Raw genomic sequence first — 23,236 nt, 5'->3', positions numbered from 1 at the left:
CTAAGTGGTCAACTTAACTGTTTACTAATTTTTTGTGTGGTAACTCTGGTAAACAAATAATAAACTTAGTGACACCTTAAAATGAACAACCACAGGATTTATTAATAAAAAAATGAATTTAAATAAAACAAATTAAATCAGTGACCTGTTAGACTGTAAATACAATCAATGAAATGGAATTAACTGTTTTGGTAATTATATAAATAACTTTACAAGGTGAAAGTTATGACATTCAAATGCTACACCAACTCTGGATTTAAGACTAGGTGGGATAATTATACAAACCACAGATGAATATGGGCATACAGTGCATCTGGAAAAGTATTCACAGCATTTCACTTTTTCCACATTTTTTTATGTTACAGCCTTATTCCAAAATAGATTAAATTAATTATTTTCCTCAAAATTCTACAAACAATAGAAGGTTGTGAATACTTAAGGCTGTGAATACTTATGTACATGTTCTTTTTTTTTTTTCTTTTTTTTTTAATAAATTTGCAAAGATTTCAAACAAACTTCTTTCATATTGTCATTATGGGGTATTGTTTGTAGAATTTTGAGGGAAAAAATTATTTACTCCATTTTGCAATAAGGCTGTAACATAACAAATCGTTCAAAAAGTGAAGCGCTGTGAATAATTTCTGGATGCACTGTATAAATTTTGGGTGCAAAGGAAACGCATTATTATGACAGAAGGAACAGGTACATCACCCACCAGCCTGATGACAGGGTCCTAGTCGGTAATCTTAATGAAAGGGGTGGTTCAAACAAACTGAAATCCTACTGTGAAAACATTCAACAAAACATTGTCTGAGAGAGCAAATTTGTTCATAACTTGATCTATAGAGTGTGTCCAGAGTTTGGAGGGAACTCCATTCATATTCTCTATCAGAACCTGTTCCTACAAGTAAGTGACTTATTGGCAGACCCTTCTGTAGTTGCAGTCAAGGGCGTAGGTTTGCATATGGACGGCAGGGACATGTCCCTACCAATATTTTGGGAGGGCAGAATTGTCCCTACCGATATTTGCGGGAACTCGTTTGAATTATCTTTGGAGTGAAGTCATGTAAATTCCATAGCATACTCTCCCAGAAGCTGAAGGATGTAGGCACGCTAGCATGCCAGCTGAAAGGGAGGAGCTATCTGAAGGCTCACCTGACACACAAATATCGAACTGCCAATGTAGAGTACAGACACGGAGGTGAGGGCTGATCGGCTGACAATGGTAACTAAGTTATCAAGGCTGTCAATCCATACCTCAAGCATGGGCGAAAAATTTAGTCTTTCAGATGACTTTACTCCCTTTCCTCTATTGCCTGCACGGCACAGCATACATACGTATTTTTTTCCCATGCCAACACGTTTTGTACTTTGCAGATATCATGCCACCAAAAAAATTACAAGACATCAAGAGCTTTTTCCCCACCCAAAGCGTAAGTAATAGGTAGTAAACTAACTGTCCAGTAACCACATAGATTTAAAATGAAAACCTGTTAGCAGCCAAACGTCACCAGCCTTGCACTGTGGAAAGTAATGTCAACTGATGTTAGTTAACCGTGTTCGCTAGTATTAACTAGCAAGCTAACCCTGGCTTCTGTCATCTGCAGGCTAGCAGTCAGGTTGCTAGCTGGAACATAAAATAGGTGCATATATGAAGTTATGTTGAGTTGAATTTTAATCAAGAAATCCCATGAAAATGTCATCATTTAATGAATTAGTTTGTATGCAGGAAACGCAGCAGCAGGCCGAAGTAGAGCAGGATGAAACAGCTGCGTCTTCAACGTTTCAGGTGAGGTCCTAATTATGAATTATATTTTGGAATTGTAGGGAGGCATCAGCATTAAAGTCAGTCTTTAGGATGTTCAGCAAATACACAGTATAACCTTTGAAAATCAACATATTGGTCATAAGTTTGTTTTGAAAAAAATCTTACATCAAAACAACATAAGATCCTATTCACTCAATATTAACGTTTCTCTCAAAAATAAATGGGATACAAAGCTTAACTATATGTTTGTATCTTCATCAGTGCATAATTTATTACACATAGGAAACTCAGAAACCAAGTAGGCCTAAGGTGCCGTAGGGCAGGTTGAAGGAGAAGCAGCTGGACCTTCAGGGCTTCAGGTGAGGTCTTAAAATGATACTGCGATTAAACATAGGCCTATATCAAGAGTTCATTTGCAAAAACGGATATCTCCATTCTTATGAATATTTAAAAATCATGTTTTTTTATTGCGCATTACATTTAATATCAATCAAACTGCAGTTGGGTTGTTTTAATTAAGTGAAAATAAATGTAATCAAAACAACCCAATTGCAGCTTGATTTGTATAACCTGGAATGCACAATTTAAAAAAATCCATCCATCTATCCATCTTCTATACCGCTTATCCTTTTCAGGGTCACAGGGAAACCTGGAGCCTATCCCAGGGAGCATCAGGCACAAGTGGAACCCGGGCCAGCACTAGTGCGAGGGAGACATAAAAGGTGAGTATGGCAGCCCACCAACCACCGCTGACAGCCAGAGGACCCAGCTGACCACAGTCGCAGCCTGCTACTAGGCCTGATCTGAGAATAGTCATAAAGGCCAAGCAGGCAAAAAAGAGCAGTCCTGAGGGGCCGTGGAGGGACGTATCAGGGGACATGAGGTTGTTAGGACAGTTAGCCCCCAATGATACTGTAAGGCCTTGCCTAGCCAAGGCTGTCCCAAGTTTTCAGTGTTCTCTGGTCAGCGAGCTGTCACAGGGCAACGAAAATCCGATGCTTTCCCTCGAATAGAATGTGGAATATTTAACATGACTAAAAGACTGTCTGGCAGCGTGGAAACTACCACCAAATGTGTCTCCATGGGTTCCGTCTACCGTTGAAAAGGGTTACCAGGTCCAGTTTAGAGCTCGACCCCCCCAGTTCAGAGGTGTGCTCACCACAGTAGTCAGCACAGACCAAAGACCACAGACCTCTTGGACAAAGGGGCCATAGAACATGTACCCTGTTCCCAGAAGGAGGGAGGTTTTTACAGCCTTTATTTTCTGGTCCGCAAAAAAATAGGACTATGCGGCCAATTTTAGATCTGCATCATCTGAACTGTACTCTTGATGAAATGAAACACCTACATCTTGCTATATTTTTGAGGTGATATTAAGATGATCTGGTTATTGCTTTTACTTGACTACTGAAACTTAGATCAGACTCCAAAATTACACTAAGATTCCTGACTTGATTTTTTTGTCTTTAGACCCCTGAAATCAAGGTACGTGTTCATCTTGAGACTTTCATCTTTGTTTCCAAATACAATGACTTCTGTCTTGTCTTTGTTTAACTGAAGTACGTTTTGGCACATCCAACTGTTAACTTTATCAAGGCACTGGCAAAGGGGGTCTATGGAGTGGTAATCATTAAGCGACAGGGCTAGGTAGATCTGGGTGTCATCTGCATAGCTGTGGTATGCAATTTGGTTCCTCTTTATAATTTGGCCTAGTGGGACATATACAGGTTGAACAGCAGCAGTCCAAGTATTGAGTCCTGTGGGACTCCATACATCATGGACGTCCAATCAGATTCATAGCTGCCTATGTTCACATAGAAACCCCTCACTTCTAGATATGACGTGAACCATCCAAGGACCGTCCCAGAGAGCCCTATCCAGTCTGTCTAGGAGTATACTGAGGTCGACAGTGTCAAAAGCAGCACTGAAATCCAATAACACCAGCACGGCTATTTTGCCTAAATTAGTATTTAACTGAATATCATTAATTATCTTTATGAGTGCCGTCTCTGTGCTGTGATGCTGCCATGAACCAGATTGGAAATTGTCCAAACAGCTATTTGAGGATAGAAATTAGTTCAGCTGATTGAAAACAACTTTTACATGATTTTGGCTATGAAAGTAAGATTTGATATAGGTCTATAGTTGTTTAAAACAGTGTCATCCAGATTGTTCTTTTTCAGAAGGGGTTTAACAATTGTGGTTTTCAGGGATTTTGGAAAAGTGCCTGAGAGGAATGAGGCATTTATTAAGTCTAAGAGATCTTTTTCTAAACATTTAAAAACAATTTTGAAAAAGGATGTAGGGAGTGTGTCGAGAAAGCAGGTTGATGTTTTAAGCTGTTGTATTGTTTCTTCTAGGGTTTTGGCCTCAATTTTCTCAAAAGTAAGACACAGTAACATAGTTGTGAAGTTGTTGTGGTGGGTGCTCTCTAACATCAGTGCAACATAAGGACAAGCTGATCACCATTCTATCATATATTTTTTCTTGAAAAAAGACACAAACTCGTTGCATTTGCAATCAGAGCGCATTTTACGTGGAATCTGAGTTGGTGGGTTTGTTAATTTCTCTACTGTAGCAAAAAGAGTATGTGTGTTGTTGATGTTACTGTTTATGATGTTTGAGAAGTAAGTCTGTCTAGCTATGCATAGTTCTGCATTGAAAGTATTAAGGCTGTCTTTATAGATGTTATAATGTACTTCAAGATTTGCTTTGCATGCCGGAATGTTTGAACCCCAGATCTTACTTTAGTCCATTGGCTCAATTTGGTTGGTTGGTTTGTGAGAAGTGCTGTACTTTGAAAGTTGGATAATCAATATGTTACATTTAAATCATCACTAATTATGTCAGTAATAATTTGTTGTTGTTTTTTTCTTGGTAAATTTTTGCACTTTTGGCTTTGTTTTGGTAATTAATAACACTTTGGCATTGCAGTTTCTTTGTACACCGCTGTACCATGAGAAAGAGTGTTCTGTAAGGCAGGGGAAGTACTGTCAAAGATGAGAAATAGACTCAACCTTGTCAAGCAGCTCTTATTCCTCAATGAAAATAATTAAAAACTTCTTTGTCACCTTTCCGTCATTCCTACAGTTAAACAAGCACTACCACTGCCAAGTCTTATAAACACATTTAATACCCAGATGATCCCATCACACAGTGTCCTTATTCACATTTCAGTCCTACACTTTATATGAATGGATCATTTTGTTCATGTCACAATGAATAATTTTCATTCAAACTTGTTCAATAACATTTTTAAATATCCAGTGATACAAGAAATATGAAGAATACAAAAAATTTCAGGTAAAATACTTGCCATATGCAATTCTGTAAGTCATATATGTGTACATTATTCTTCTGTTACATCATATTCATTTATATTAGTTTATACTGGCATTTATTGCCACCCTTTAATGGGTAAATGAATTTATCAGAGGGAGAAATTCAACACAAACACACACACACACACAGTCAAGGTTTCCCCTTTAGGCAGCACGCTGGAGAGCATGAGGGCGCGTGCGTGCACGAGCAAGGTGCGCATGCGCCTGCTCTTCGAATGTTGACAACCGTGACATTGTTTACCATGGACACGTGCATTTGTTTTTGTTTTATTCTGTCTCCTCTCTGTTCTGTTATTGGTTGTTGTTTGGGGTGTGTCTTTATTGTTTTCAGCCGCCAGCGCTTAGCGCTGATTATGTTTGATATATATACCGCGCGCCTCCCAGTACACACACGGAGTATTAGATATGTTAGATTAGTTAAGTTATGTTCCTTGATAGCTATAGTTATATAGTTAGTTTCATGTTAGATTAGTTCATTTAGTCCACGCTGGTTTTTCCGCTCCCAGTTCATAGTCATAGTTCATGTTTCTTGTTTTGTTTCTTGACCCTGTTTTCTGTGACTGCGACTTTGATTCCTGTTTTGCCCTGTTTATACCTCGACTGCCCGACCCTTTGCCTGTCTTGAATACGTTTTGGATTACAATTTGGATTTGTCTGCCTTTCTCTCCTTTAATAAATACATCTTTTCCTGCACCTGCTTCCATAGTCAACTCCCTTACGTCTCAGGACGTCACACACACACACACACACACACACACTTACACTTTAATGATCGGCTATGATGATGTCATGTGGGGTCAAGGGGCGTGGTCACCGTCCTGCTCTCTCTCTCAGCGACCTCCACATTGTATGCTGACATGCAGTCTCATGTTAAGGTACCATTTTTGGGGATGTTTTAATCAGTTAGTCCTCTTCTAATGACCGACCTGTAACCATGTGTAAGCCTATGGTATCCTTCGATGTAATAAACGAAAAACAGCACTTTCACTTTGCGTCCGTCTGAGTTATATTAACTTTCCTGAGAAACCCGTGAGGATCTAGCCGGATCACACACACACACACACACACACACACACACACACACACACACACACACACACACACACACACGTGTTAGGCTTTTATTTGTGCACATAACATTGAAACTATCTATGGCGTGTGTGATGGCTGCTTCATCCGATGGAGCTTCTTCCAAGGCTTTTGGCTGCTTTATTTTGAGCTAACCATCAGATGTCACTGTTTGTGACACTCTATAAGCTTTGAATCTTTTCCTGGAACAGTCAGGGGAAAGCCTCAGTGCTTTATGAGGATTCATCTGCCCATACCTATTAGACAGTGCAAGGGTAAAACACCATTGATCAGAAATATAATTAAAATTGAACTCAGAGGCAGAGGCAAAGGCAGAGGTAAGATAATAAACAGGATATCTATCCAGAATAAACAGGGCTCAGAACTGAGGAGATTTACTATCAAACTGGAAGATTCACAATTACTGAATGGTCCATGTGCATTTATGAGAACAAACGAGAAATGAGTGGAGGAAGTGAAGAAGTGATTTGGAATGTGTGTAAGGGCACCCTCTGGCAGTCTGGAGGGGAAATGTCCAGGTTAGAAGTTACAGTGTTTATGGACACATTTCTTGCATTTTTATTTGTTAACACAAAGGTTTAAAATAATTTCACTTCCATCAACAGAATTAGAAAATAATACATTCTTAATGCAGCTGATTTCAGAGGGGAAAAAAATCCTCTTCAATTACTATACAGTATTCATTACGGTGCCAAAAATATTTTTTGACCTTGCAGCATTTTAGGAGGCAAAATCCAATATGTCTTTATCACAGTAATTTAGCAGTGATTGCAATTTATTTTATAACATCATGCTTTTATCAGTGTATAGTTATATTTAATGTTGAGTAATGTTTTGCAAACAGGTTAGTTCCTATTCTCATTTATGTTATAGCAGCTATAAACAGTTGTTCCCTCACCTGCTTCTCTTTATACAGCTTGTCATGTTATTGAGAATCCACAAAGTGTAAACTCTTTTATTCTGAAGATGTCAGAAAACTGAAAGTTACAGCTGTACCTCTGCATGTTACAAAGCATTGACACTGGAGACTCCTTCTCTAAATGCTAAATAAACATCTCCTTAAGCACATGAAACAAAGATCACTCCTCCCGCGACTGCCACTGTGGTTCTGAAGAGACAGCTCCGCTTCAGCACCACCAATGTTTTGGACAGCCGGGGAGCGCGTGGGCGGGTCCGCCGACACACACACGGCAGCTGAGGGGAGAGTATAAAACGGGCGATATTCCGCTTGCAAGAGAGAAGATGCTCTCAGTGTGTATGCGCTAACCTTTCCTGTGTGTTTTATAGACAATCCCGACGCGAGCAAAGACTCCGCCCCCCTGGCTGCACCCGTGGCTTTGCCTGATGGCAGAACAGGATCCCCGCCACTCTGGAAACCCTGGAAACCCCCAGCACGACCCCGGCAACCCTGCGGACGATTAAACACTTCACCGCACACCCCCACTTCTGCACACACGCACACCCCCTCACGGACTATTTTGAATAAAGATTTCTCCACGAGTGACACTGAAACGGCCTCCTGTGTGTCTGTGCTCTATCCCCGGCTGGCTAAATTCCCTACAGTGTGTATATGGTGTGCATATGTGGTGTGTGTGGTGAGAGTGTGTGGTGTGTGTGTGTGTGTGTTAGACGTACATGTCAGAAAATCTTCTCTGCTCTGTGGCTCTGATGGTGAAATGATCTGAACTGCTGCAGCTGTGGAGAGAAAAATGGAAATGAAGACAAAAAGCATCATCAGCTTGTAAAAGATGGAAACAGTTGAAAGTGATATAGTCAGTGATATATCAGTATTTTAGTTAAACGTGTCAGGTGAGTAAACTGTCTACAGAAAAGAAAGCAGGAACAGTGCTAAGAAATAACACTTCACAGAGCGAGTAAAGACGTCCATCATGGTGTTTCTCCAGCAGGAACAGCTCCTCTTACCATGTGGAGGGATTTTGTTGAATTCCTCCTCAAAGAATTCCTCGAGTCTCTTCTTCAGATCTGAGAGAGAATTCCTCACTCCATCAAATGAGAGATTTTGATGGACAGTGATGCTGCGATGTGTGAAACTCTGGTCTGTATAATGGAGGAGACTGACATCCAGAAGCTAAAGCCTACAGAAAGCAAATGAAACTTCAAACAAAGATAAACAGCACGCACAAACAAAGTGTTTTGGAAAGTAAAAGAAATGAAGGATTTTGTAGCACAGCGTTGCATCTCTTAGTTTGTCTTTTTGCAGAATTTATGATTTTTTAAAGTGGTCATAGTTACATCCATCAGTGTTCTGTCACTACATTACCCAGCATGCATTACACAAACACACCATATATTTAATTGTTGCTTTAACAAGAGGTGTTTCAGAGAGTGTGTGAGGAACAACTGGCTCTGTAGATCAGACAGTGCGTGTTACCTGGAGGAAGTGGATGTGATCGTGTGTGTGTGAAAGCTGCTCCAGCTCAGTGACTCTCCTCTGAAGATCAGTGATCTCCTGCTCCAGTTGCTCCAGGAGTCGTTCAGCTCGACTCAGTTCAGCCTTCTCCTGAGCTCTGATCAGCTCCGTCACCTCCAAGTGCTTTTCTCCATGGAGCTGATCATCTCAGTAAAGATCCTCTCACTGTCCTCCACTGCTGTCTGTGCACAGGACTGTTAGGACACACACACACACACACACACACACACACACACACACACACACACACACACACACACTTCCCTCTGTTACTGGGACTCTTGATGACTGGTTGTTCATGTTGTGTGTGTTTCTAGGAGCAGCTCAGTCTCTGCTCACTGCTGACCTTAATCGTGTTCACAGCCTGTTTCAGCTCCTGCACCTTCTTCTGCTTCTCCTGGTTTCTCTGCTGGGATTTAATCTGCTCCTTCTTTAACTCACTCTGAGGACAAAATTACTAACATTCAGCTTTTTATAAAGTATGACCTACACTGAGCTGTTACTTTATTAGCTCCTACATCACAATATCCACTCAGCTGGTAGCTCAGTGTTGTAGAATTTCTATATGGTTACTGCATTTTGTAGTGTTTATAGCTACAGTGAGGGAAAAAAGTATTTGATCCCCTGCTGATTTTGTACGTTTGCCCACTTACAAAGAAATGATCAGTCTATAATTGTAATGGTAGATTTATTTGAACAGTGAGAGACAGAATAACAACAAGAAAATCCAGAAAAATGCATGTAAAAAATGTTATAAATTGATTTGCATTTTAACGAGGGAAATAAGTATTTGACCCCTCTGCAAAACATGACTTAGTACTTGGTGGCAAAACCCTTGTTGGCAATCACAGAGGTCAGACGTTTCTTGTAGTTGGCCACCAGGTTTGCACACATCTCAGGAGGGATTTTGTCCCACTCCTCTTCGCAGATCTTCTCCAAGTCATTAAGGTTTCGAGGCTGACGTTTGGCAACTCGAACCTTCAGCTCCCTCCACAGATTTTCTATGGGATTAAGTCTGGAGACTGGCTAGGCCACTCCAGGACCTTAATGTGCTTCTTCTTGAGCCACTACTTTGTTGCCTTGGCCGTGTGTTTTGGGTCATTGTCATGCTGGAATACCCATCCACGACCCATGTTCAATGCCCTGGCTGAGGGAAGGAGGTTCTCACCCAAGATTTGACGGTACATGGCCCCGTCCATCGTCCCTTTGATGCGGTGAAGTTGTCCTGTCCCCTTAGCAGAAAAACACCCCCAAAGCATAATGTTTCCACCTCCGTGTTTGACGGTGGGGATGGTGTTCTTGGGGTCATTCCTCCTCCTCCAAACACGGCCAGTTGAGTTGATGCCAAAGAGCTCCATTTTGGTCTCATCTGACCACAACACTTTCACCCAGTTGTCCTCTGAATCATTCAGATGTTCATTGGCAAACTTCAGACGGGCATGTATATGTGCTTTCTTGAGCAGGGGGACCTTGCGGGCGCTGCAGGATTTCAGACCTTCACAGCGTAGTGTGTTACCAATTGTTTTCTTGGTGACTATGGTCCCAGCTGCCTTGAGATCATTGACAAGATCCTCCCGTGTAGTTCTGGGCTGATTCCTCACTGTTCTCATGATCGTTGCAACTCCACGAGGTGAGATCTTGCATGGAACCCCAGGCTGAGGGAGTTCTTTTGTGTTTCTTCCATTTGCGAATAATCGCACCAACTGTTGTCACCTTCTCACCAAGCTGCTTGGCAATGGTCTTGTAGCCCATTCCAGACTTGTGTAGGTCTACAGTCTTGTCCCTGACATCCTTGGAGAGCTCTTTGGTCTTGGCCATGGTGGAGAGTTTGGAATCTGATTGATTGATTGCTTCTGTGGACAGGTGTTTTTTATACAGGTAACAAGCTGAGATTAGGAGCACTCCCTTTAAGAGTGTGCTCCTAATCTCAGCTCGTTACCTGTATAAAAAACACCTGGGAGCCAGAAATCTTTCTTATTGAGAGGGGGTCAAATACTTATTTCCCTCATTAAAATGCAAATCAATTTATAACATTTTCGACGTGCGTTTTTCTGGATTTTCTTGTTGTTATTCTGTCTCTCACTGTTCAAATAAACCTACCATTAAAATTATAGACTGATCATTTCTTTGTCAGTGGGCAAACGTACAAAATCAGCAGGGGATCAAATACTTTTTTCCCTCACTGTAGAAATATATGGTTTAGATTAGCAGCAAAATAATGAGTCCATAGATAAAATATAACTGAGCGATCATTCAAAGTTATTTATAAACTGCTTTTAACAATACATGTAGTCAGAAAGGGTCTTAACTCTCTGAGTGATACTAATGAAGACGATAAAAATTATGTAGACAAGTTCAACTTCAGTCTTCATTCTCCTCAATGATCTGCACCTGTCTTGTGTTTAGGTCGTGTTCCCTTTCAAAGGGAACTCCACGTTGCATTTAGCATAACACTGTGGGAGTGCCCTTGCACACGACCGGCATCTGAAACTTGTGTAAAATCATGTCTGTGATCAGGTGACGTGGCAATTAAGTGCGTCAGGTGATATATATATATATATATATATATATATATAGCACCTGTGAACTGCACCGTCAGGCTTATTATCTTCAGCAAGACTGCATGTCAGTTGTTTGTGTAAGCAGACAAAAAGACGCTTAATTTCCCCTCTATCTTTTCTCAAAATCTCTGGACTTTTCCATCCCTTTAAAAAAAGAGGAGAAAAAACAGGAATGAACGAGAGAGAAAAATATGAGTGAGAGAAGGAGAAAGTGTGTTACTCCTTGCTCCCGTTTCATCATGGGGAGTAGTGCACACTTTCTGTGTGAAGTGCCTAAGGATGGATCATGCAACGGCAGCCCTCGAGAGGTCTGACTGTGTATTGCACGGCCAACATTAGGCAGGTCCGCTTGCGACTCGCTCTCTTCTTGGAAGCCGAAGCGAGTTAGGTTTCAGAGTCTCGCGGATCTGGGCCGGCCACTGCTGATGCTGCATGGTAGGCTGATTTGCATGTCCAAAGTGTCCGTAGTGTATGAATGGGTGTGTGAATGTGTATGTGATAGTGCTGTGCGATGGATTGACACCCTGTCCAGGGTGTACCCCGCCTTGTGCCAGATGCTTCCTGGGATAGGCTCTAGGTTCCCCGTGACCCTGAAAAGGATAACTGGTATAGAAGATGGATGGATGGATGGATGGATGAAAGTAAATTCCTCACACTGCAGAAAACTCCCATTTCTTCCAGAAGTGCATGAGAAAATATCAGGCTTCTGGGGGAAAATGTTTGGATCTTGCACGTAACCCTGTTCCCTGAGAAGGGAACGAGACCTTGCATTTAGCATAACAGTATGGGAATGCAATTGCACGTGGGACCGGTATCTGAAGCTTGTGTAAAATCATGCCTCTATTTATACTCCTGCCATGATCAGGTGACGTGGCAATTAAGCGCGTCATGTGATATAACTATGGCACCTGTGAACCATCTGAAGCGAAGACACAATTCACAGGCCTGCCCTGGTATGACAAAGCTATGCAATGTCTCGTTCCCTTCTCAGGGAACAGGGTTAAATGACATTCCCTTTCAAAGGGAATAACCCAGACATTCCCTTTCAAAGGGAACTCGACATTGCTTTTAGCATAACAGTATGGGAACGAGAATACCCACTCCGTCATACTGAGGATATGGCCTGTTCAAAAAGCCCCAAGCCCGAGCGTCACTACAAGACACTCGCGCCCGGGGTGGAATGAATATCCAGGCTGTAATAACGAATGAATGTGTGTGGCGTAGACTACTCTAGAGCAGCACACACATCCTGTAAGGATACCCCTTTAGACAAAGCCTTCAAGGAGGCGACCGCCCTAGTGGAATGAGCCCTTATGCCCAGAGGCGTAGCGAGACCACACACCTCATAAGCAATAAAGATTGCTTTCACTATCCAATTAGAGATGCGCTGCATTGACACAGCATCACCTCTACTGTCACCGACAAAGCAGACCAGCAGCTGCTCCGAATTTCGCCACTGGCCAGAGCAGTGGACAAAAGTACAGAGAGCCCTTACTGGACACAGCAAGTGCATCCTCTCTTGTTCCGGTGTGAGGAACGGAGGAGGGCAGAAAGCCTGTCACACCACAGGGTGGACAGCTGATGTAGGCACCTTAGGAATATAATCTGGCCTAGGATACAGGAAGGCCTTGACTAATCCAGGGGCAAATTCAAGGCAGGAAGGGGCAACAGTGAGAGCTTGTAGAGCTCCCACTTGAGAGATGTCAGGGCCAGCAGAATAACTACCTTTAGAGTCAGAAGCTTCTCAGATGCTGACTCTAAGGGCTCAAATGGGGCCCCTGACAGAACTTCCAGTACCACAGAAAGGTCCCAGGAAGGTATGCGCGGCCTGCAGATGGGCATCAGCTGCTTGACACCACACATAAACCTCAAATTCAGAGGATGTTGCCCCACAGAGGCTCCATCAACAGGGGTGTGGCTGGCCGAAATGGCGGCCACGTAAACCCTGATTGTAGAAGGAGCCCACTCCACTGAGAAACTCCAGGACTGTAGCTATTGCACTGTTCACTTGGTCTACAGTGGACCCCTGCGGATGGGAATCTCCCAAGGAGTGCCACCTAGCAGGGATATTATCTCTGAGAACCATATTCGAGCTGGCCAATAAGGTGCTACTGACAGCAGATATAGACTGTCTTGGTGAACTCTCACTAGAACTTGTGGGAGCAGAGCAATTGGAGGAAAAGCATACAGATGTGACTTCGGCCACATGTGCACCATGGTGTCCAGCCCTAATTGTGCAGGAGGAGTGAGGGTGAACCACAGTATGTTGTCTCCTCGGAAGCGAAAAACATGCAGTCTCGCTTGGCCAAACCTCCACCATGTGGACTCTACCACTTGTGGATGGAGCCACCAATCACTGGGCCTCAGCCCCTGCCTCAAAAGGATGTTTGCCCCCACATACCAGTTGCCCAGAATGTACTTTGCACTCACTGAAAAAAACTTTCCCTCTGCCCAGAGAAGAATTAGTTGCGCCTGCCTGAACAGCGGGCGCGGACATAGTCCTCCCTGGTGCTCAATATATGAGACCACTGGTGTGTTGTCTGGAAACACATGGTGATCTCTCAATTGATGAAGAAAGAATTTCAGTGCTGGAAATATGGCCCACATTTCTAGGCAATTTATATGTCACTCCAGATGAGGGCCACTCCAGAGACCGTGAGCTGGACAGCTGTCCAGCCCATGAGTGAGGTGTCTGTGATTACCACCTTGCACTAAAGACACACCGCTAGATTGTGACCCAAGACTAGAAACCGGGGAAACTCAAATTCTCAGAGCATGTAGGCATTGCCGCGTGACACTGATTTCTCTCAGAGGTTTCATCCTTGGATCCTTTATGCATCCTTGGATGAAACTCCCAACGTCTCAGCCACCACTGAAACGGTCTCCTGTTCAATAGGCCCAATGGTATGATGTTGGCTTCCCATAAGGTTTAATAGTCTCCCATTGAGACTGGAGGGGATGCCAAGATCCAGCTTTATCTTGCTCAATGTTGATAGGATTGACCCTGCACATGTTGGTGATAGAAATGCCCTCATATTAGTAGAATCCTTATAACCCCTAGAAAAGTTGTCAACTGCACTGGAGAAAGCATACTTTTCTGATGTTCAACCTGAGCCCCAAGCTCTTCATGTGGGCGAGAACATCTTGATGTTGAACCGCCAGTTGCCTGGATTGTGATATAATTGACCAGTTGTCCATGTAGTTTAGTACACAGATGTCCTGGCTTCACAATGGAGCCAGAATAACATCCATGCACTTTGTGAAGGTGCGAGGGGATAAAGCTAGTGATATTTCTATGTGGAAATATGCAGCTTTTAGATCTATCGTCAGCCAGTCCTCAAACTGAATCTGTGGAACAATAAGTTTGGGCATCAGCATCTTGAACCTGTATGTCCGAAGAGTACAGTTCAGATGATGCAGATCTAAAATTGGCCGCATACTCCTCTATTTTTTGAGGACCAGGAAATAACGGCTGTAAAAACCTCCCTCCCTCAGGGAACGGGGTATATGTTCTGTGGCCCTTTTGTCCAAGAGGGATCTTACTTCCTGCGCTAACATCAGGCTCTGGTCTGTGCTGACTACTGTGGTGAGCACACCTCTGAACCGGGGGATCGAGTTCTAAACTGGACTCGATAACCCTTTTCTATGATAGACAGAACCCATGGAGACACATTTGGCAGTAGTTTCCACGCTGCCAGATGGTCTTTTAGTAACATTAACTATTAGACATTCTATTGGCGGGATAGCATCAGATTTTCGAGGCCCTGTGACGGCTCGCTGACCAGAGAACACTGAAAACTTAGAACAGCCTTGGCTACGGGAGGCCCTACAGTAGTACTGGGGGCTAACTTCCCTAACAACCTCATGCCCCCTGATATGTCCCTCCACGGCCCCTCAGGACCGCTTTTTTTTGTCTGCTGGGCCTTTATACCATTCTCAGATCAGGCCTAGTAGTAGGCCACAAGTGTGGCCGCCCGGTTCCCCTGGCTGTCTGCCGGGGTTGGCAGGCTGCCATACTCGCCTTCTGTGTCTCTGTCGCACTAGTGCTGGCCCGGACTCCACTTGTGGATGAACTCGACACAACAGGGAAGGAACTGGCTGAATGCCGCCATATGTCGAGCTCACTCAGCAAGTCTGCTTGGTAGGCCTGCAACACTGTCATTGTCTGCAGTGACCCACAGGCAAGACTACTACTGCAGAGGCCTTGCACACCCATGCCACGGTGGCCATACATGGTGGCTTGGATGGCAAAGTCGCCCCCCAGAAGTACCTCCCGTCAAGGGAGAGAGGTAGCTCGCAAGCACCTCCTCCACCTTTAGCATAGCTAAATAGCCATGCGGTTCACTCCCCACAATGGCCGAATAATCCAACATCGGGGGGTTATAAATACGGCTTATGCATGGTTCACTTTCAAAGGGAGCTTGACATTGTGTTTAGCATAACAGTATGGGAGTGCCCTTGCTCGTGCGACCAGTATCTACGTTTTAATTTATTTATTCATTTTCATATGATTCATTTACATGTGATTCATTTACATGTGATTCATTTTCATGTGATTCATTTTCATGTGATTCATATACATGTGATTCAGTTACCTTTTCTCCTCTCTCCTCCCTTCCTTTGCCCAAAAATTTCATTGAGAAGAAAAAAAAAAAAAAACAAACAAAAAAAACAAACAAAGGAAAACAAAATTAAAAGTACCCCCGGCTCATCATGGCTACTCAATAACTGACCTTGGTTATATAAATATTATAAAACCCAAGAACAGGCACAAAAATTTAAGTGGGAAGTGTCTGTAACTCCATAAAGTATACAATAAAGGGATGCCATTTATAAAAAAAAAAAAGAAATATATAATAATAAATAAATAAATAAATTCATTAATTAAATTAAATTAAATTAATAATTAAAAATAAATAAATAAATAAATAAAAAATTCATCTAAGTTAGGAGCGTATACAATACCTGTCTTTGCATTAGAGTACCAGCAACTATAATATATCTACCGTTCGCATCAGCAATAGCGTTAGTGGACGAAAACTGTAACCTTTTGTCAATTAAAATAGCGACCCCTCCTACTTTCAAATTAAAGTTTGAGTGGAAGACGTTTCAAATATGTAAACACCTTAGATCTCTTGACAGGATTACCTCTGACGTTCCAACAAATAAATCTTAAAGGCGTCCCTGTCCCAGCCGGAGTGGGACCCCCCCAACACACCCAAAGTCTCCATAAAACAAAGGGAGACAGCAGTGTATCCCACCAAGAGTTGTCCACAATGTGAAAACAACTCAAAGAGTAAGCTAACTAACTAAATTACTTAAACAAAAAAAATCCAGTAAGAGAAAAGTCCCCTACTGACTTCAAATCTGATAAACAGTCTGCGCACTTTAACAATTTTAATATATCCTTACCTTTTAAAGACTTGTAACAAATAAAATATAACACAGTGTAGCACATAAAGATGAGGAAACAACACTAATAAAATTAAATAAACTCTAACCCAGTCAGAGCATCAAAACAGAGAAGCACATTAATACAGAAGTAAATTTAAGAGGAGTGAGTCCACAAAATCTAGACGAAGTAATGCACCGACAATATCTTCAATAAAAATCAGAATTCTGTAGAACTGGAAGGCCGAGTGCAAAAAAAGAATAAAAGTGAAAAAAACTCCACTATATAGGTGAAGCAGTTCACCCCGATATCAAGAGTTTAATGTAGTCTCCTGCTTCCTCCGCAGAAATAAAGTCCTTCTGGACACCGTTATATGTAATGCGAAGCCGAGCTGGGTGAAGTATTCCATAGCGAGCGCCCTCAATATCACCAAGTGGACACCGAACCTCGTTAAACGCAGCCCGGGCCCGGGCTGTCTTGGCTGTGTAGTCAGGGAAAACGGAGATGGTCAGATCCTTCACTTTAATCCGCTGGGTCTCTCTCGCACGGCGTAAGATGTCAACACAGTCACTTTGATAGTGGAATCTGCACACAATAGCTCGTGGCAGCAGTTGTACAGGTGTCAGTGCCCTCAGGAACTCCCACTATCCTAACGTTATTGCGCCGTGACCTCGACTCCAAATCCTCACATTTATTCTCTAATTGAGTCACAGTTGCAGTGAGAGACTCGATAGTAGTCTTCATATGAGCTATGTCATCGGTGCAACCGGAGAGAGCATGCTCCATTTCCCCAACAGTACCTTTCAGTGTTGATATGTTAGCATCAGTAACGACTTTATCACCAGCCTGCTGTGTCTTCACGGCCTGCAGGTCAAGCTGGATAGTAAACAGCGCATCCCTGAACATCGCCTGAAACTCCTTTTTAAAAATATCGGCAATGTCCTTCCTCAGCGAAGCCAGCAACTCAAGCTTGAGTGCGGCGAAGTCAGGGTCACCGCTCGGCGACACGGATTCAGGGGGAGAAGGGGACTCACTCACGGCGCACACACTAGGTCTTAGTCGTGTCTGAATGCTACCATGGGTTTTCAAGTTCTTTCCAGACATCTTAACGTGCCACAAAGTTAAAAGTGCAAATAAGGAAACGAAGTAGAATAAGTCAAAATATATTGTATGACCAAAAAGCTCTAATTAATTACAATTTTAATCGAAATCAGCAGGAGCCTCCAACTTCGCGTCTTACTCCATCGAGCACCGAATTCGAACCGTCGTGCGACCAGTATCTGAAGCTTGTGTAAAATCATGCGTCTATTTATAGACCTGCCGTGATCAGGTGACATGGAAATTAAATGTGTCGCGTGATATAAATATGGCACCTGTGAACCACGCTGTCAGCCTTATTATCTTCAGCGAGACTGCTTGTCGGTTGTTTGTGTTAAGAAACAAAACATGCATAATTTCCTCTCTATTTTTTCTCAAAAGCTCAGAACTCTTCTATCCCTTTAAAAAAAGAGAAGAAAAAAAAGGAATGAGCGAGAGAAAAAAATATGCCTCTGAGGAGACAACACACTGCTCGCTGTGGTTTGCTCTCACTCCTCCCGCACAATTAGGGCTGGACGCCATGGTGCACATGTGGCTGAGGTCACATCCGCAGGGATCTACTGTCTCAAGGCAGAGGGCTGATTTATCACCCTTGGCCGGAACTTTGGAAACTGTGAGTCTGGCCTCTGAGGGGCACCAGCTCATAGATTCTGGTCTCACAACTAAGGTTGTAGAGACCATGTTGAACCCTAGAGCACCATCCATGAGGAAATTGTATGCACTCAAGTGGCGGCTTTTTGTCTTGTATTGTGAGGAATGCCAGCTAGACCCAGTGAACTGCACAATAGCTACAGTCCTGGAGTTCTTACAAGGACATTTCTCAGCTAGGTTGGCTCCTTCTACAATCTGGGTTGATGTGGCCACCATTTCGGTCAGCCACGCCCTTGTCGATGGAGCAATTTTCTCTAACTTTGAGGTTTATGCGTGTTGTCAGGTGGCTGAGGCTCATCTGCAGGCCACGCATACCTTCCTGGGACCTTTCTGTGGTCCTGGAAGGTCTGTCAGGTGCCCCGTTTGAGCTCTTAGAGTCTCTGAGAAGCTTCTGACTCTAAAGGTAGTTCTTCTGCTGGCCCTGACATCTCTCAAGCAAGTAGGAGATTTACAAATTCTCTCTGTTGCCCCTTCCTGTCTTTACTTTACTCCTGGATTCGCCAAGGCCTTCCTGTATCCTAAGCCGGTTTATATTCCTAAGGTGCCTACATCTGCTGCCAAGCCTGTGGTATTGCAGGCTTACTGCCCTCCTCTGTTCCTCACACCGGAACAAGAGAGAATGCACCTGCTGTGTCCGGTAAGGGTTCTCTGTACTTATATCCAACGCTTCGGCCAGTGGCATAAGTCGGAGCAGCTGCTGGTCTGCTTGGTGGCAACAGTAGAGGTGATGATGTGTCAAAGCAGCACATCTCTAATTGGATAGTGGAAGCAATCTGTATCACTTATGAGGCGCACGTTCTCGCTACGCCTTTGAGCATAAGGGCTCATTCCACCAGGGGGGTCACCTTCTCAAAGGCTTTGTCTAAAGGAGTATCCTTACAAGATGTGTGTGCTGCTGCAGGGTGGTCAACACCACACACATTCATTCAATATTACAGCCTGGATATTCATTCCACCCTGGGCTCGAGTGTCTTGCAGTGACCCTCGGGCTTGGGTCTTTTTGAACAGGCCATTCCCTCGGTATGACGGAGTGGGTGTTCTCATTCCCATAGTGTTATGCTAAACGCAACATGGAGTTCCCTTTCAAAGGGAACGTCTGGGTTACTCACGGAACCCTGTTCCCTGAGAAGGGAATGAGAAGCTGTCTTACCAGGGTAGGACTGTGAATTGTGTCTTTGCTACAGATAATAGAGGCCGACGGCATGGTTCACAGGTGCCATATATATATATATATATCAAACGACGCGCTTAATTGCCACGTCACCTGATCATGGCAGGCCTATAAATAGGCATGATTTTACACAAGCTTCAGATACCGGTCGCGTTATGTGTTATGCTAAACGCAACGTCTCGTTCCCTTCTCAGGGAACAGGGTTATATGCGTAACCCAGACGTTTAAGTGCTGCTTTGAGTCTGTTTCAGTGCACAGTCATGGACACATCTTATATGAAGTAACTCATTAATTTCATAATGTAATTTTTCTTTTTCCAGTTTTTTTTGGGAGTTTTTTCTTTAAAGGTTTTTTTTTTTTTTTGCTACACTCAGAGGTGGATAGAGTAGCCAAAAATGTTCCTCAAGTACGAGAAAAACTACCAATAAAAATAATAACTCAAGTAAAAGTAAAAGTAATAATGTTAATAGTGACTGTTATTCACTGTTGGTGAATGTTAATAGAGTAAGAGTAATAAAGTAGCCAATGAGAAGACTACTCAAGTAGAAAGTTACTCATAACTTGGTATCTGATTAAAATGAAGGGAAAATCCTGAATCTCAGACTACGTGGAGAACTGTAAGTCACAGCACTCCTTGAAAGTCTGTCTGTTCAGTTTGTATGATATAAAACCTGGGTTGAAGGTCAAGCAGCATATCCCAGCCGTGTGATGGGTACAATAACACACAACCTGACATTTTCAACACAAAATCTCACACACACCTCAAAATATAAACATGCTAACAACACAAACTTGTCAGCATCTGCATTTATACAAAATAACAGACTATTGAACAAAACAGAACAAAAATGTGTGTAGAGAGAGAAAGCGAGTGTGTGTGTGTGTGTGTGTGTGTGTGTGTGTGTGTGTGTGTGTGTGTGTGTGTGTGTGTGTGTGTGTGTGTGTGTGTGTGTGTGTGTGTTCAACTGCCTCAACCTATCAATGTTCAGTGTTGGTTGAAATGTTCACTAACTGATCTGACCAGATTATGACTATCACTGAGGATAAATTTAACACTCTGTTAAACAGAACACATACAATTTTAATAATCCTTTACAGAATCCTTATGATTGATACACAAATTGAAATTAAAGTTTAAATCATATAACTGACTAAAGCACCTGTTTGCAGGTGGGAGAATATAATTAAGATGATTTAATTTTGGAAAGCTTTCTCATTCTCACCTGTTTCTCAGCTCTTTCTGCTGCGACTGTGACGGTTTCGTGTCCTTGGTGATTATCCATCATACATAAATAACAAATGCAGGTTTGATCAGTACGACAGTAGATCTCAATCAGCTTGTTATGTTCAGAGCAGATCTTCTCTTGTAGTTTTGCTGAGGCTTCAATTAAGGTGTGTTTTTTCAAAGCAGAAACTTCATAGTGAGGTTTAAGATGAGTTTTACAAAACAAGGTCAAACACATCAGACAGGACTTGACGGCTTTGCGTTTCCTCCCAGTGCAGAAATCACACTCCACATTTCCAGGTCCAGCGTAACAGTGAGCAGGAGAAGCAGCTTGGACTTCAGTCTTCTTCAGTTTCTCCACCACTTCAGCCAGCATGTTGTTTCTACGTAGAACAGGCCTCGGAGTGAAAGTGTCTCTGCACTGAGGACAGCTGTAGACGCCCTTCTTATCCTCCTGATCCCAGAAACCATTAATACACACCTTACAGAAACTGTGACCACAGGGGGTAGTCACCGGATCCTTCAGGAGATCCAGACACACTGGACAAATGAACTGATCCTGATCTACTGAAATGCTGGCTTCTGCCATTTCCTGAACTCACACAGAGAGAGAGAGAGAGAGAGAGAAAGAGAGAGAGAGAGAGAGAGAGAGAGAGAGAGAGAGAGAGAGAGAGAGAGAGAGAGAGATGAATTTATTTTTTTCTGAAATGAGGAGTTACTTTCTGGTTCTGTGTGTGTGTCTGTGTGTGTGTGTGAGAGAGAGAGAGAGAGAGAGAGAGAGAGAGAGAGAGAAAGACAGAGGAGGAGCCCAAACACAGAGAGGTTATGAATACTCCTCTGTTAAACATTTAATCTCCCTTCAGTGCATAAATATAACCCATGTAGCTACACTTATTAGGATTATTTAACTCACACCCCCTGCACTGACACCCCACCACCTGCAGAAACACACTCACACCTATACACTAATTCCCACAGGGATCAAACTCATATCCATATCTCATATCAAAATCGAAAACACGGGTACGAAACTAAACCATAACATTTCTTTTACTCGACTTCTCGCCTATGAACATCCTGAACTACTGAACTACTTTATCTTTCTCTGCTGCCACTACACGCCTACACCAGTGTATTCTTTTCCTCAGAGATTTGTGATTGTCACTCACAGGCACTGCTCATGTGTTTACAATAAATTTAAATATTTCACTCTTTCCCTCCAATCAGCTGGTGGTCTTTCTGGGTCTGCCTGTATGCTGTCTGTTTTCATTTACTTTGAACTTTTTGTTTCGCTGATCAGGTGAATAGTTTGGCATTCTTTCTGCAAACAGATGATGCCTGACTTTTTCCTTATAGTTTAATTCCTTCATCTTAGTCATTTTTAAATTATGTTTAACCAGCTGGTCCCAAGGTAATTTAAAGTGGATGTATGTAGTCAATTACCTTCAGTTTCATACATGTGCTTCTAGTAAACACATGGTGTAGCTCATCACATGACCAGTATATCTATTGTTATTATTATTATATTTTTTAATATAATTATCATTTTTCGGGAAATGTTTTGCTTTAATAATTGTAATTTAATGTTAAGTGGCTCACAATGTCTATCTGGACATAGTTTGATTTCTGAATCAGGGTTTCTTAAAGATTCTCCATCCATGGTCCCCTTTAACTGTAAAAATAAATAAATAAATAAAATCCACAGATGTCTTTTGTAAATATTTGTATGCTATTCCAACTATTCAAATATTATCATCTTCAGTCTCCTCAGTGAACTGCATCTGTCTATTGTTTAGGACGGTGTGTATAAGTACTGGTTTAAGCTTGTTTCAGTGCTCAGACACGGCTTATCTTAACTGAAGTAACGCTTCAAAAACTGAGTTAATTTCTTATTTTGTATTTTGAAATACTGGCTTCAGCCATTTTCCTGAACTCACACACTGACAGAGTGAGAGAGAGAGAGAGAGAGAGAGAGAGAGAGAGAGAGAGAGAGAGAGAGAGAGAGAGAGAGAGAAGAGAAAAGCACTCAGATCAGTTTTATTTTCTCTGAATGAACTTTGGACTTCTGTCATTATAGAGTGACAGAGAGACTGTGGGGAGCTTTAAAGTGTGATGGGTGGAGCTTTAAGCGAGGAGGGTGTCACTAACCTCCATGGCTATAAGTAATATAATGTTATTAATTATTAATGTAAAGAGTTTTTGCACATTTTCCTGTGTATCACGTAAATATTTTCCCATCACCTCATAATTCAATGATACTCTCATTGGCCTAAAAAAGTGTTGAAAAGATTTTCAAAAAGATTTGATTGAAATTTTTGTTTATTGTGTCCACCCTTCATCAAGGTCATTCAGTTTCACCCCTCTTAACCACCAGGAGCAGTGATTAACACCTGGATATTCTTTTGTGTGCATATGCCGAGACCTTAATCACAAAATCATGACATGACTGTAAGTACCCAACATAAACATTACTACGTGCTGAGAACACTTTTCCAACACTGGATATTCA

At 42.4% G+C, this 23,236-nt stretch overlaps 1 pseudogene; it reads right to left on the bottom strand.

The window, feature by feature from the left end:
• Positions 1–8,572: 8,572 nt before the first annotated feature.
• On the bottom strand, positions 8,573–21,316 carry LOC108258398 (E3 ubiquitin/ISG15 ligase TRIM25-like; annotated as a pseudogene).
• Between the last annotated feature and the right edge of the window lie 1,920 nt (positions 21,317–23,236).

The sequence above is a fragment of the Ictalurus punctatus genome, chromosome 26, assembly GCF_001660625.3.
Source record: "Ictalurus punctatus breed USDA103 chromosome 26, Coco_2.0, whole genome shotgun sequence".
NCBI classification, from domain to species: Eukaryota; Metazoa; Chordata; class Actinopteri; order Siluriformes; family Ictaluridae; genus Ictalurus; species Ictalurus punctatus.
The sequence above is the reverse complement of the archived record's forward strand: the minus strand, read 5'-3'. Positions and strand labels throughout refer to the sequence as shown.